The following is a 14,876-nucleotide window of genomic DNA, read 5'->3' on the forward strand; positions in this document are numbered from 1 at the left end:
GGGTTTTATGAGGTTTTTCTGCTAGAGAACACATTTCCTTTCCACGGATGCTAATCCACAAGGAGAAAAAATTCCAAGAAAAAGTAATTTAAAAATTCCTGACTCTGAGGGTGGGGTAGAAGTTGAGAAAAAGAAATATTAAAACTTTATCAATATGATCCTCTTAAAAGTACTCATCAGAAAAAGATTATTAGCTATATCAGATAATAAAGAGATTTCTTCAGTTGTAAATTATATCCCAGTGGCCTTCAAACTTTTTTGACCATAATATATAATACGGAAATAACTTTATACACAGACAGTCACACCCACACGTATAACTGAGACAAGTTTACCCCTACCCTAAGATGCACTCTAATGTTTTCTATTTTATTGTATATTATTCTATATATTCTATCCTATTTCAATGTTTTGAAAGTGCTTGTTATAACTCACAACACTGGTTTCATAACCTACTAATAGGCCGAGTGTTGCAAAACACTTTTAAGGTAAGAGAGGAGAAAAAGGGGGAGAAGGGAGGTTGATCAATTAATCGATTGATTGATTCAAGAAAGAGAAAGATAAGCTTTCCAAGAGATGGTGGGGGGAAGGATGGAAAATGTCAGAAGTGGGAGAGTGGGAGGAAGAGGGATCCCAATCCCTTTCATCTGTCTTGCTCAGTCAATGCGTCCTGACTCTAAGGGGGGACTTCTCTCACCCAAAAGACTGACCAAATCCTCCTGCTCTGGCCTTCACCTCCTCCCAGCATCCTGATTCCCTTATTCTGCTGCCTCTTGCCTCTTAATCACCTGAAAGCTTTTTTTTTTGCTCTAAGATCACAAAGTTCTCTCATGGGGGCCCTGATTGGCTTCCTTCATCTCTGATCCTCTATCTCCACCCTTCTACTGATGGCTCCTTCTCCTTTTTCCCTTTCCCTTGGATGTCTAACCTTCTCTTTGCCTCTATTTCTTCTTCTCTTTCTCTCCTGGCTGTGCCTCTCCCCTGTGACTGCTATTTCAAGATCAATGTAAAACACTACATTGGGTTCAAAAATTCGACTTCACAAGCACTGTGGAGGGTAAGCTGTTCAAGTGAAAAGTTACAGGACACTGGTTCTCAAACTCTGAGTGCTCCTAGACTTTGGAGAAAACCTCTGCAGACCGCTAAGGCAGCTGGGCTTCCATTCTAAGACACCCTGGCCTGGGTGTTCTGTTGTCTGTGAAAAGAGCTGATGTGATCAGACAAACGTGGTATTCAAGAGCAAGGACAAACAACTGGAGAGGATTCTGCAAACGACAGCCTGTGGAGAGAAGAAGGCTGTAAGGACACAGTGGGTAGACTGGGCAGATAGAAGTCTGCCAGCAGGAAGCCCAGTTAGCAGGCTGGACCAGTGCCCAGCTCTGGGACAGTAAGGATCTAAACTACTGATAGCAACAGAAAGGAAGAAAGGAGAGGAGAGGTGTTTTCAAAGAAGAACCTCCAGCATCTTGGCATCCTTAACCTGGACCAGGTTTTTAAAAATCTGCAAAAGCATGGAAATCCTGTCAGAGCTATTCTGAAGCTGAGCCTTGAGCCCACTCTTAATAGCTCTTGCAAACTGAGAGCAGACAGATGAAAATTAAATTACTCAAAGGGGAAAAAACACAGGAGAGTTTTTGAGGATGCAGAGCTGAAGCCTGGTTCACATTGAGCCAGGAGCAGCTTGCCAGCCTTGGCTGTTAGTCCATTTTCTTCATCCCTAAGACAGGAAATTACACAAGGCCCAAAATATGTTCCCCTACAACTCCATGACTGAATGCAGCTGTCCTGACAGCATTTCCTGTGTCCGGGCTCCACACATGAAGACATGTGCATGGCCAACACATTTGCTGAGCACCTACTCTGTGCAAGGTGCATTGTTAGGGCTATGTTCAGCCTTACAGGTGAGCCTAACCCAGTAGAGAAGCTGGCTCTGAGCTGCAGTAAAAATGGAGTCCCCTTTGACTTCTTGCCAAGTTCCCCAGCACTGCCTATTGCCTTGGTAAGTTCCTGCATCTCCTCCTCAGGACCTGGGAAGATTCCTTCAACCCCCAAACCCACCCTAGACCCCAGAACCACCCTCTCTTATTCGAGGCACTCCATACTGGCAGGGGTTCTGACTCACCCATATCTATGTGTATGTGTAAACACACGTACAGAAGCTCAAGAATAGTAGGTAACAAATTGAAATTATTAAACATGGCTTTCTAGAAGATGTGTGAGGGTGTTTACGGCTCATACAGTGCTGTCCAAGACTCCCTCTTTTTCCTGAGCTCTTCAATCCATTGCCTTGACCCTGTGTTTTCTTAAACAAAAAAGAAAGAAAGGGAAAGAGAAAGAAAAGAAGGGAGGGACGGAAGGAGGGAGGAGGGAAAGAGGGGAGGAAAGAAGGGAGGGAGGGAGGGATGGGGGAGGGAGGAAGAGAGGAAAGAAAAAAGAAAGAAAGAAAGGAAGGAAGGAAGGAAGAGAGAGAGAGAAGTAAAGAAAGAAAGAAAGGAAGGAAGGAAGAAAGAAAGAAAGGAAGAAAGAAAGAAAGAGGAAGATTGTAAAACATGAAGAAAAAAAAAAGAAACAAAAACAAAAAAAACACCAGACCTTCCTTATTTTACAAAGTGGGAAACACCTTTTTTTTTTTTTTTTTAGTGCCTGGCAGAGGAAGTATGGTTGCAAATGTTACCCAGCACTGAACCAGATTACTTCTCCATTCAAGAAGAAAAGTAAGCAAATTGGGCTAAAGGAGGCGAATTCATGGCCCTATTATTTAGCACGTTTGAAATGAAAGCCAATACTGTTATTGAAGTGCTGCTGACGAGTTTCCCTTAGTCTACCTAACATCCGCCCACAGGTTGCCTGGCAACCACATTACAGTGCTGAATACTCCCCTGCAATAACTGACCCTGCATTTTAATTTTTGTGCTGATACTTAAGTGAGATAAACAAATAAATGCAATTTCCCTGAAACCGTATTCATTTTGACTAATAAGCAGCACGTGTAGATTACAGGACAGCAAATAGAGGGGTACAAAAAAATTGGTAAAGCCTTTCTCTTTTCAGGAAATTTTGCTTAAAAATCATGAAAACTTTGGGTAGGCTTGTGGAAAACTTAGTCAAACAGTTGTATGAAGTTAAGACTGAAAGATGAATTTCACCAAAAAAATTCTAACTTCTACAATAGCATGAAGAATTAAATGTTAATTTCTTTTTTTTTTTTTTTTTTTTTGCGGTACGCAGGCCTCTCACTGTTGCGACCTCTCCCGTTGCAGAGCACAGGCTCTGGACATGCAGGCTCAGTGGCCATGGCTCATGGGCCCAGCCGCTCCACGGCATGTGGGATCTTCCCGGACCAGGGCATGAACCCATGTCCCCTGTATAGGCAGGCGGACTCTCAACCACTGCGCCACCAGGGAAGTCCAAATGTTAATTTTTATTGTCCCTTAACTGGAATAGCTTTTCAAAGATAGGAAATAACGCTAGATGTGGTATGCTAAAAGGATCTGGGAGGCCACATACAACCCTTGTCACATGCAGGAGAAATAATCCTCGACCTGCATAGTAGAAAAAAGGGGGCAGGTTGAGTTGGGGCTTTCACATCCACATGTAGCTGCTGCTCTGTGTTTTGAATAAAAGAGTTTGAAGGGAACAGTCTCCATTGCCCTTTATTCACGACTTTTAAAGATGTGACCTCCTGGTCCGTCTGCCGATGCAGGGGACATGGGTTCGTGCCCCAGTCCGGGAAGATCCCACATGCCGCAGAGCGGCTAGGCCCGTGAGCCATGGCCGCTGAGCCTGCGCGTCCGGAGCCTGTGCTCCGCAGCGGGAGAGGCCACAACAGTGAGAGGCCCACGTACCGCAAAAAAAAAAAAAGATGTGACCTCCTGTAGTTATTTAAGTGTTTCTAATTCTGGGGGCTAGGAATGATCGTTTTTGCCATTTCTGAAAAGCATCCTTCTAGTTCATCGTGAAGATGAAAGGAAAGTGCAGCACACCTCTTATCACTGGAATATGTAGTAAGATTTTTGCCTGGAAACTTAAATTCTTACCTGAAAACACTCTTTTAAGTACTTACCCAAACAAATAAAGCTAAGACTTAAGATTCAAATTCTGGCTCCCCAGGTTTATCAGCTGTGGGACCCAAGGAGTGTCTGGTCATCTGATTTCTTCATTGGTAAAGAGGATACCATTAATAATCACCTTTGTGAGCAGTTGTGGGCTGAGGTCACCTAGCATAATGCTGTCATATGGTAAGTACTCAATTTCAGCCATCATTATTGTTGGCTATACAGTGTAGTATTATGATTGTAGAGGCTTTGACATGTTGCCCAGACCCCTCTTTGGCAATGAAGGAATTATTCTCCTGGCTTCTGGGAATGCTGCTCCAAGATAGCCTTCAGCTCTGAACCTTCTTTGAGGACTGCCTTAGCTAAAGAACACTGCCTAGCCTAAATCATGTGAATTTCCAGAGTAAGCCTGAAACCAGTGAGCAGTCCCCCTGGGGATGTAAGGGTCCAGCCCCTTCACTCCAACCTCAGACAATTCAGGAGGGCCATCCCTGCTCCAGAGTTCCCTATGGGGTTGGTTAAGGCCTTTGGTGGACCTGTAATGGAGCAGGACCCTATGGAGCCTCCCCAGGACAGACCCCTCCCCCCATGTCCTCTGCCTGCTTGAAAAACTTTAGCCAAAGTATAAATTTAATCAGAGAAATGAAAAAATGCAAAAGCAAAGAAAAGCAGTCAAATAGGACAAAATAATAATAGTTTAGTCATTAAACAAAGTTGAGGGTCTCTAGTTTCTCCTCAAGGTCTACAGATAATATTCTGAGCCATAACCTTTGAGCTGTTTTATAGATACTGAAACCCCCATCAGGCGGAAGAATTTAACTACATGATGACCAGGCTGTGGTCATGACATAAGGTGCTCCATCTTACACAATTCTGAGAATTGGCCTCAAGAAGATGGGAATAAAACAACTCTGGAATTGAAGATTAATTGCACTTAGAACAATCAAGGTGATGCCGATCAGACCACTGCATGACCAATTTCAAGATGACTGTTGGAGCTGACTGTGCTGCTCTGCACATAGCCCCCCACCTCCTCAATGCACCCCTGAAGCTCCCCTTTAAAAGCTCTTGCCTCCTGATCAGCAGTGGGGAGTAGGCTTTTGGACACAAGTCCACCTTCTCCCCAGGTTGTTGGCCTCCTGAATAAAGCAAGTTTTCCTTTGCTAGCAACACTTGTCTCTTGAATATCAGCTTTTGAACAGAGAGCTGCCAGACCTGAGTTCAGAACATGCCTACAACACAGTGCAACTGCTCCCTCCGTCTCGTCCTTCTTCCTTCTCTCCCTTTTTGCAGCTGCTGATTTCTAGGGCACTACCTAAGAAACATCCTGCACACCAACATGTATCTCAGAGTCTGCTTCCTGGGGAATGAACCAACACAAATATATTTAGAGGAGTTTTAGTGATCATGGTGTAATTGTATGTGAAAAGAGTAGGTTACCCAAATCAACATAGGGCATGACCTCAACTATGACAGATTATATTTATGTGCGTGTATAACTGGAAAACTGGAAAGTACACTAAGATTAACAATGTTTCTTTCTGGCTGGTAGGATTAGAGATGATTTTTATTTTCTTTATACTTTTCTGTACTTTCCAAGTTTCCTACAAGGACCAAATTACTTTTTCTGTGGGGCAGGGATGGATCATTCAAGGACTGAGCCCCATCCTCTACTTGACTTCCCCAGTAGCTGAGCTTTCAGATAGTTGTGAATGAGGATGGGCCAATCTAGAAAGCTCTCTCCACTACAACCCATCAGCCCACTACCACGTGTCCAATGGCTGGGACCTGGAGTTCCCAAGCTTTAGCTAAGGAGTCCTTCCTTCAAGTCTCTAAGATGTCACTTTGAAAACCCTGAACCAGAGTTAGGATTTGTAAATGTCACAGAGCCCTCAGTTCAAGCTTGTTGATGTGATTTGAAGGGCAAGCCATAGACCCTGACTTCAGTCTGGTTGGAAAAACACAAGTAAGAAACAGGGGATAAGAAACAAGAGAGTGGTCAATATTCTGTCACTGTAAATGAGGGCAGTAGGAGTCCAGAAAAAGGTGACATGCCTACAGGCTGGAATCATCAGAAGGGGGCTTCTTGGGGGAAGTAGGTCTTGACTGTGTCTTGAAGAATGAGTAAAATTTAGCAAAGCAGAGGGTAACAGTGAGGTCATCCTGGAATAGGGCAGTGTCCAAAGCACAGAAGGGGAGTGAGTATTGGATTTTTCCATCCAGTATACAGTGCACTTCTCCCTTACTGGAGCTAAGGATGCACTTGGAAAATGAGAAAATATGGTTGAATCAACATGGTGGGTGAGATTTTTGGAAGGAAACCAAGCAGTGAAGTTTAGACTTCCTCTTCAGGTAAAAGGGGTTCCCTGAGGGTAACTTGACAAGTTGAAGTTGGTCTATTAAATAGCTTTGTCTGACCGTGATATGCAGGATGAGGCACAGAAGGGAGAACTAGGTGGACAGCACCTGGGGGAGAAGCTGTGGCCTTCACCTCAGGGTCATGGGGCCCAGCTGGAGGTGGTTTCTGGCAGTGGTTGACATATTGAATTTGAATGCAGTGACACTGATTTTCTCAGGCTTATGAGAATCAATCATATCACATACAAATAGCTATGTCATTCCCTCCTGGAAACTTTTCTTTAATATGGTTGTATGTCTTACCTTCCAATGCTCCACTGACAACGATCCCATTGCTAAAGAGTAAAAGAAGCAGGAATAAATGAGGGGTGAACCAGACACCCTCAGGTGTGCGTGTGATTATCCCTGTAGCTGGGCCCTCCCTGGCTTCTGTTTCATTGAGCAAATAAGACCTTTAACAATTCTGCCCAGAGCGATCTGGAATAACACTAGAAATTCCCTCATTTTATGGCACCCAACAAATGAGTGAGTGGAGAGATAGTTCATGCCATAAACTTATGTATGGGGTTTTCTGATCCCATGTGAGCTTGCTGAATTCATTAGATTAGAATCAAATGACATTTATTGATGGCTTACTATTTGCTAGGTAGTTTGCACGCACATCATTTAATCCTCAGCACTCTATGAGGTAGATATTTGCACCTCCATTTTGCAGACAACTGGCATTTTGTAGACATTCATCTCTATTCACCAACATAATCTAACATTTTCTCAGGATTTTTATTTTTAAAACAAACAACTACTCCCTTCTTCTCTTTGACTCAGTAAATGTAAAGGGTAGGTTTAGATTACAGGGCTTGACTCTGCAGTTACCTGTAGAATAGTTGTTCACTAACTGGGCACTTTTTCCATGCATGGTACTTGAACTAGGGCCTCTGGGGAAGGAAGCAAAGCCTGGTGGATGCAATCACTGCCAAGAGTTAGATAAATACTCAATACATAGAAGAACATTAAATAGCAGTTTAAGGAAGTGTGTGATGGGATCTGATGAAGTTACATCTAGGAGGAGCCCCCTTCCAAATTCCAAATCAACAGGTATTTCCTAAACCCCAAACCCAAAGCAAGTAAGCCATCTTTGTCTACACTTCTGCCATTTTTATTTCCCTGCTCAGTCAAAACCCGTTTTCCTTTCTATGGCCTCTCTTTCCCTTTCCCTGTGCATTGACCTATTTCCGGTCCTTCTCCTCTCCTGCCTGGATTCTTCCTGCAACCTTTGGGCTGGTATCCCAGTGAAGATGGCTGGGTTCCTCCAATCCAGCTTTTTAACCCCTGCCAGACTCACCTTGGCAAAGTACTACCTGCACGATTGTGCCCTTCTGCTCACAACCCTTCTATGGCTCCCAATGTCTGCAGGATAAAGTCTAATCATCTTATGTTGGCATTCAAGTCCTTCCAAAGTCTGACCCCAGCCCCATTTCCCATGTGGCTGCCAACTAATATTTCTATTTCATCTAGGGTAACTGCTTCCCATTTCCCACCATTTTGCAACCATTTCTGCCTCCTTTACTCAGTTCTACTTGTGTCTCCTGTCCTGTCAAAGTCAAGCATCACATCTTTTTTTCAAAGCCACTCTGGTCTCACAGCTTCTCACTGGGTTTTCCTCACACACCTCCTTGAACTGCTATTTAATGTTCTCCTAGGTACTTGGTATCTATCCAACTCAATGACAAGCAATTTGGGATCAGTCAATGCCTCTGCCAGACTTTGCTATCTTCCCCAGAGCCACTAGATTAGAGCTCTACACAGAGTAAGTGTCTAGTTACTTAATAACTGTTGAACAAAAAAATGATTCAAACTTTATTGTCCAAAAGTAAACTTACCCCTTACATTTCCTAATTTTTGTATTCAATTCTGCAACATCCTCATTGCATGAGTTCTGGATTTTGCCATCTCTGGGTACCTCAATTACAATCTGCAACTCTTAAAGTAAACTCTAAGTCACTGCTGTCTGGTGGAATGTTTTACATCTACATACCTGTGCTGTCCAGTTTGTTAACTACTAGCCACATGTGGCCACTGAACACTTGGAATGTGCCTAGTGCAAATGAATTTTTAATTTTATTCCATTTTCATTAATCTAAATAGCCATATGTGGCTCATATGTATTGTTTTGGATAGTTCAGGTCTCAGTATTCACAGACAAAAGATAAAAGATATTATCAGCCCCAGAGCTTTTCAATAACCATTCTAAATGGTAAGTAATCCACAACAGTATCGAGTGGTGATGAAATTCCCGGCCCTTCTCACCTAAATAATAGCCAGTTTCAGCTAAGTCTACACCTACTGTCTGTCTATTCACCAGACATTACTATTTTCGTGGTTTCATAGCTTCTGGAATTCCAGAAGCCTAGCTCAGGTGATCTCAGAGGGAGACAGAATAAAATTCTCCCTCATGACATCCCCTAATAAGCAGAGCTGGTCTCAAGAAACCAGCTCATACCTAAGGGTCCCACTTGAAGTATTCTGCCAAGACCCCTATTTCTGTCATTATATGTGTTTTCCTATTTTACGTTCAAGAAAAAATTTTGTAAAAGTTAATACAAATACCTGTCATTATTCATGTTAATGGAGGGCATGCATGGCAAAAATAAATGATGTTCACTCAGAAGCCATACCTTAGACAAATATGCCCATCCTCAAATTAAACCAGTCAAACTGTTGTCAAATTGGCGAATGTCAACTTCAGCTCTTAACAAAAACAACAGGTAACATTTACTGAATGTTTACAGTTGCTGAGAGTAATTTATATGTATTATGTCCTGGAAGACTCACAACAACTCTTTGAGGCCGGTACTGCTATCATCCTTATTTCACAAATGAGGAAACTGAGGCACAGAGAGGTCAAAGGGTATGGCCAGATTCTTGGAGCTAGCACAGAGCAGAGCCAGGATTTGCAGGGCATTCTAACTCTAGTGCCTGTGCTCTTAACCACTCTGCTATTCTCTTGCTGAGCCTAATGTGAGGTATTAATATTCATTCATTCATTCATCTCAAACTCAAGATACAATGAGCATTAGCTGCCCCTGTGTACCAGGCGCTATGCGAGCTGTGCAGCAGAAAAGCCATGACCTCTCTCATGGAGCTGTAGCCTAGGACCTGAGGAACTCAATCATGGTGACTGGTCATCCACCACCAGGCTTGCTCTGAGAGCCTTATCACCTCCATGGCAGGAAAGGATCACTAGTAAACAAGACCATTAAACAGAAGGACCCATGTCAGGTGAGTGTTAGAAGTGCGTATCTCAGAATATCAGGTTTGACACTGTCTTAAAGAATGAATTAAAACCTAATAGAATTAAAAGGTAAGCCCAGGGCCATTTCAAACCTCCCCAATTAAACCTTAGCCACTCTGACCATTCAACCATTCCCACGCCTGAAGTGGCCCACCTGGAACGTTCTCTCTCTTAGGAGTGAATATCCCTTCCCACTTCTCTACCTGCCTAGCTCCCTCGTAGGCATCACATAGGGTTTTGCCATTCAAAGTGTGGACCTCGGACCAGCAGCATCAGTATCCCCTGGGAGCTTGTTAGAAATGCAGCATCTCAGGCTCCTCTCCAGACCTGCTGAATAAGGACCTGCAGCCTCGCAAGATGCCCGGGTGATTCTCATGCCCATTAAAGTCTGAGAAGTACCAAGGTCAGACACAGCTCGGCATTGTCCCTTTCTTGAGCCGCCCAGGGAGTGCCCGTGATCTCCTGGTTTTCGATTCACCACTAGGGCTTGTGGCCTCTCTCCCTCTTCCCTGGATTCCCGGAGGGCAGCTACGGTGTCTTATTTCTCTTGGTTTTTCCAGTGCCTAGAACACTACTGAGTAGGCGCCAGCTGAACAGATGAATGAATGGCTCTGAAGAAACCTCAAGGCACTCGGAAAAGTTAGCCTCGTGTTGCCAGGAGCCCATCTGGAACCGTGTACTTGGTGTTCCTCCCTCCCAGGTGCCCGGGCCACCTCCTGGATGGGACAATGACTTCCCTGGCTGCCCCTAACTCAGCCTCCAGCCCTGAGCCAGGGCTGGGGTCCGCGAGCCTTCTGCTTTTAGCCACCCTGTCATAGAACCCAGCAGGAAAGCCCCAACAAACCAGGGCGGGCCCTCTGCTGCGCAGCTCAACAAAGGCGGGGCGCTTCCTGTGGGGCCCAACCCAGGGGGCCTCCCACTTTCCAGGGGGATCCCCGGTGCTCAGGGCACCAAGGCCTGTGCCCTGTCGCTTGGGTTTCTGCAGGCGCTGAGGACACACCCTGCTCTGGGGGCAGCTTCAGAACCTCAGAGGCAGTAGACGTTAGCTGTTCTCAAATATCCTGCAAACAGTGGAAGGGGCCTCTGAGCCTGCTTCTTGCTTCTTCCCAGAGAGTGACTGTCCCCTAATGAGCCTCGCATGCTGACTTGAGGGAGGGTCTCTATTCCTGGGGAACGTGGAAACGGGGCTTTACCTCTTAACGGTGTCTTTCTTTTGTACATAGTTTTTGTCTTGTCTTGTTTTGCTTTAAGCATTTTCGGTAGCTACATGAGGTTGGGTAATACCCAGGGCTTTGCCAACATCATTGTGATATTTTTTTTCACTCGTAACATATGTGACCACAGATGCCACCGCAAGCATCATGTGGCTCACTCCCTGTAGCTGGGACAGAGACTCGCCTCTTGTTTCCCTCTGACCACTGGGCTTCGCCTTTTCCCTTTCCTGCTTCAATTACTGAGCTGTCAGAACTAAAGGGAGTGTAGGAAAGCAGAAATTACCCACTTATTTTTTTAAAATGGTAAAACAAATTGTGCTTTCATTTTTAAAACTTTTAGAAGCATTTTATTTTTTATGTGCTACTTCTGCATGCCCATTGTAGAAAAACTGGAAAATACAGAGAAGCATAGATTGCCCATAATACCACAACAAGAGAGAACCTTTGTTAATATTTTGGTAAATTTTTCACTAAACATCCACAGCCGTGGAATAATGTGAGTCCGGATGGGAGATGACGAGGAATTAGCTGTCATCTACGTTCCAGCCCTCACATTCACTTTAGGAGCTTTGTAACAACACAAACCTTACATTCTATGCAGTTTGGAGTTTTGGTCCCTACTCACAACATTATGGTGGGTTTATTGTGCTTATATAGTTGAGCTAAAATTGTACGCAATTTTGTATGCTCATTGTTTTTTTAAAAGAATATCAACAGTATTCTCTCATGTTAACTTTTTTCCCCCAATTTTATAATTTGTCAAACAAGTTTAAATGAGATGATAAATAAATTGTTGGAAGTTAGGTTACTAATCTGTCATAATAAGGTTTAAATGATATAATGTATATTCAAAGTACTTAGCCTGGAGCCTGGGATATAGTAAACTCTTCATAAATGGTAGTTTGGCCATAGATTATTGCTAAAATCTCATCTTAATGCCAGCATAATATTTCACTCTAAGTAGCATATTTAAACCATCCTTTTATTACACTGAGCTTATTTCTAACTCTTCCTGTTTAAAATTGTAGTGCTGGAACAGATATCTTTTTTTTTTTTTTTTTTTTTTTTTTTTTTTTTTTTTTTTTTGCATTACGCGGGTCTCTCACTGTTGCAGCCTCTCCCATTGCGGAGCACAGGCTCCGGATGCGCAGGCCCAGCGGCCATGGCTCACGGGCCCAGCCGCTCCACGGCACGTGGGATCCCCCCGGACCGGGGCACGAACCCGTGTCCCCTGCATCGGCAGGCGGACTCCCAACCACTGCGCCACCAGGGAAGCCCCAGATATCTTTGAATATAACTTTTTATTCACCTTAAGAAAATATTATTTCTTCAAAATGGATGACTACATTGGATGATACGAGTATCTTAAAGGCTTTTTATTATATATTGGCAAATAACTTCCTTGTGATTGTACCAAATTCCCCACCAGACATGAGTGGGATTACCTGTCTTTCTGCATCCTCACTAGCACTGAATTTTCTTGTTTTTAAATCTGCCAGTTTGATGGGTGAAAATTCAATTTCATTGTTTTTTGATTTTGCATTTTGAAAAGTTGCCAGTGAAATCGAAATATGTTTTCATATTCATTAACCATTTGTATGGCCTCTTCTACAAATTATCTCTTCAAGATCCTTACAGTAAAACATATTTTATCAATCAAATACACCAACAGTGGTTTGGGTTTTCTTTTCATGTGGTGTTTCTCATATCAAAACTCAGAAACACAATCTCTTCCTGCACATAGCTGGAAAGGCTAACGGTGAGACCATATGGGATTTTATTAGAGGCGTCTTTAATCACACACTAATAAATATTTGGCAAAGGCCTACTACGTATACCCGTACAGCAGTCTTTAATGCAGATTCTCTCCAGGAATAATGGGAGAGGAAGGGGTGGGCCATAGCCAGAGAGCCCAAGCAGCTGGATGCATCCAGCAGGTCTTATCTGTGCCCCAAGTGAGCATCGGAGCCCGTGCCAGGCACAGAGATGCTCAGAACCCAGAGTAACACACCCAGCCCCCCAGCTGGCACCGTGGGATTTGGCTAATCTGTAAGAGTGGGTGATGACGTGTTGGAGCAGATTGTACAGGCAGGGGCTGCCAATTCACACCACCATCTCTCACCAGCCCCGTTTTACGGGTGAGGATATCGTGGCTCAAACACATTAAGTTGCCTGAGGTCACAGAGTAAGTGGCAAAGCAAGGATTCAAACTTCGGCTGAGTAGACCCCAAAGTGGATGCTCTCAGCCACCAAACCACACAGCTTCCCTTAAAAACGGGCCTCCAAAAAGGAAGCCTCCTACACTGTTGGTGGGAATATAAATTGGAGTAGCCACTATGGAGAACAGTATGGAGGTTCCTTAAAAAACTAAAAATAGAGTTGCCATATGATCCAGCAATCCCCCTCCTGGGCACATATCCAGAGGAAACTATAATTCAAAAAGATACATGTGCCCCAATGTTCAATGCAGTACTATTTATAGTAGCCAAGACGTGGAAGCAACCTAAATGTCCATCGACAGAGGAGTGGATAAAGAAGATGTGGTACATACATACACAATGGAATATTACTCAGCCATAAAAAAGAATGAAATAATGCCATTTGCAGCAACATGGATGGACCTAGGAATTATCATACTGAGTGAAATCAGTCAGCCAGAGAAAGACAAATATCATATGACATCACTTATGTGAGAATCTAAAAAAAAAAGATGTGAAAAAATGAACTTATTTACAAAACAGAAATAGACTCACAGATATAGAAAACAAACATGGTTACCAAAGGGGAAATGGGGGTGGGGGAGGGATAAATGAGGAGTTTGGGATTAACATATACACATTACTGTATATAAAAATAGATACCCAACAAGGACTTACTGTATAGCACAGGGAACTTTTCTCAATATCTTGTATTCAATAATAACTTATAAGGGATATATATATATAATACCCCTTATACACCTGAAACTAACACAACATTGTAAACCAACTATACTTCAGTTTAAAATACATATATACACACAGGTCTCCAGACATGAGAATGTCAAAAGTTTATATTCGGAGACCCTCAAATAAAACTTTCATGAGCAAAGCAACTCAATTCTTATCCTCAAAGTAAAATGACCATCTCCAGGCAAGAAGCCTCATTTCCCTGAGAACTTCCCAAGGGAAGGACATAGGATTCCTGGCACGTCACCTTCCTGGGTCCAAGAGGGAAACTGAGGTCAAGAGTTATCTTGGCTCCCAGAAAGGAACTTATTCTTACCAGGACTCAGTTTCCTCTCCTGAAAAAGGGGAACCAACTCCAACCTCCCTCAGAAAGCAGTGAAGATGCTAAGCTTTGTTAGTCCTTGGAGGAGGAAAATGATTATGGGATGCCAGATCCTGAGGGTAGTTTCTTACATATTGTATAGCATCTGTCATTCACAATGCCTGTTGATTAATGAGGATTGAAATTATTGTGAAAGTCATTTGCAAATACAAAGCAGATCTGCATACATCTTGCCAAGAATTCTGCCTATCAATCCCAGCAAAGTTTTAGCCACCAGAGCAGGCATCTTCCCCACCAGCCCTTCAATCCCTATAGTGCTGGGACATGCAATAAATAGCGTTACCTGTAATCCACCACTTAAAAACAATGACTTGAGCTCTGAAGCATGTATTTATGAAACATACATTTAATGTATTCATAGCCTGATTTCTCACAGGGCTGACCTAATTTCTGGGAGGTACCAATCCATTATGCTACATTAATGCATATGATTGATGTAATATGTCCCTCACTTCCAGTACTTGGGGAGCTATGAAAATATTCATCCCTCTGAGCTACAGAAATCAGTTTTCTTGTTCACGTTCTGTTAAAAGTACCCAATGCTATTTGTCAGAAAGGGATTGAGATACACACACTTTGGTCTCTGAATCCTAAACAGGAGGGAAAGGCAAAGTGTATCACGTAGAC

The sequence above is a fragment of the Hyperoodon ampullatus genome (assembly GCF_949752795.1).
Source record: "Hyperoodon ampullatus genome assembly, chromosome: 5".
NCBI classification, from domain to species: domain Eukaryota; kingdom Metazoa; phylum Chordata; class Mammalia; order Artiodactyla; family Ziphiidae; genus Hyperoodon; species Hyperoodon ampullatus.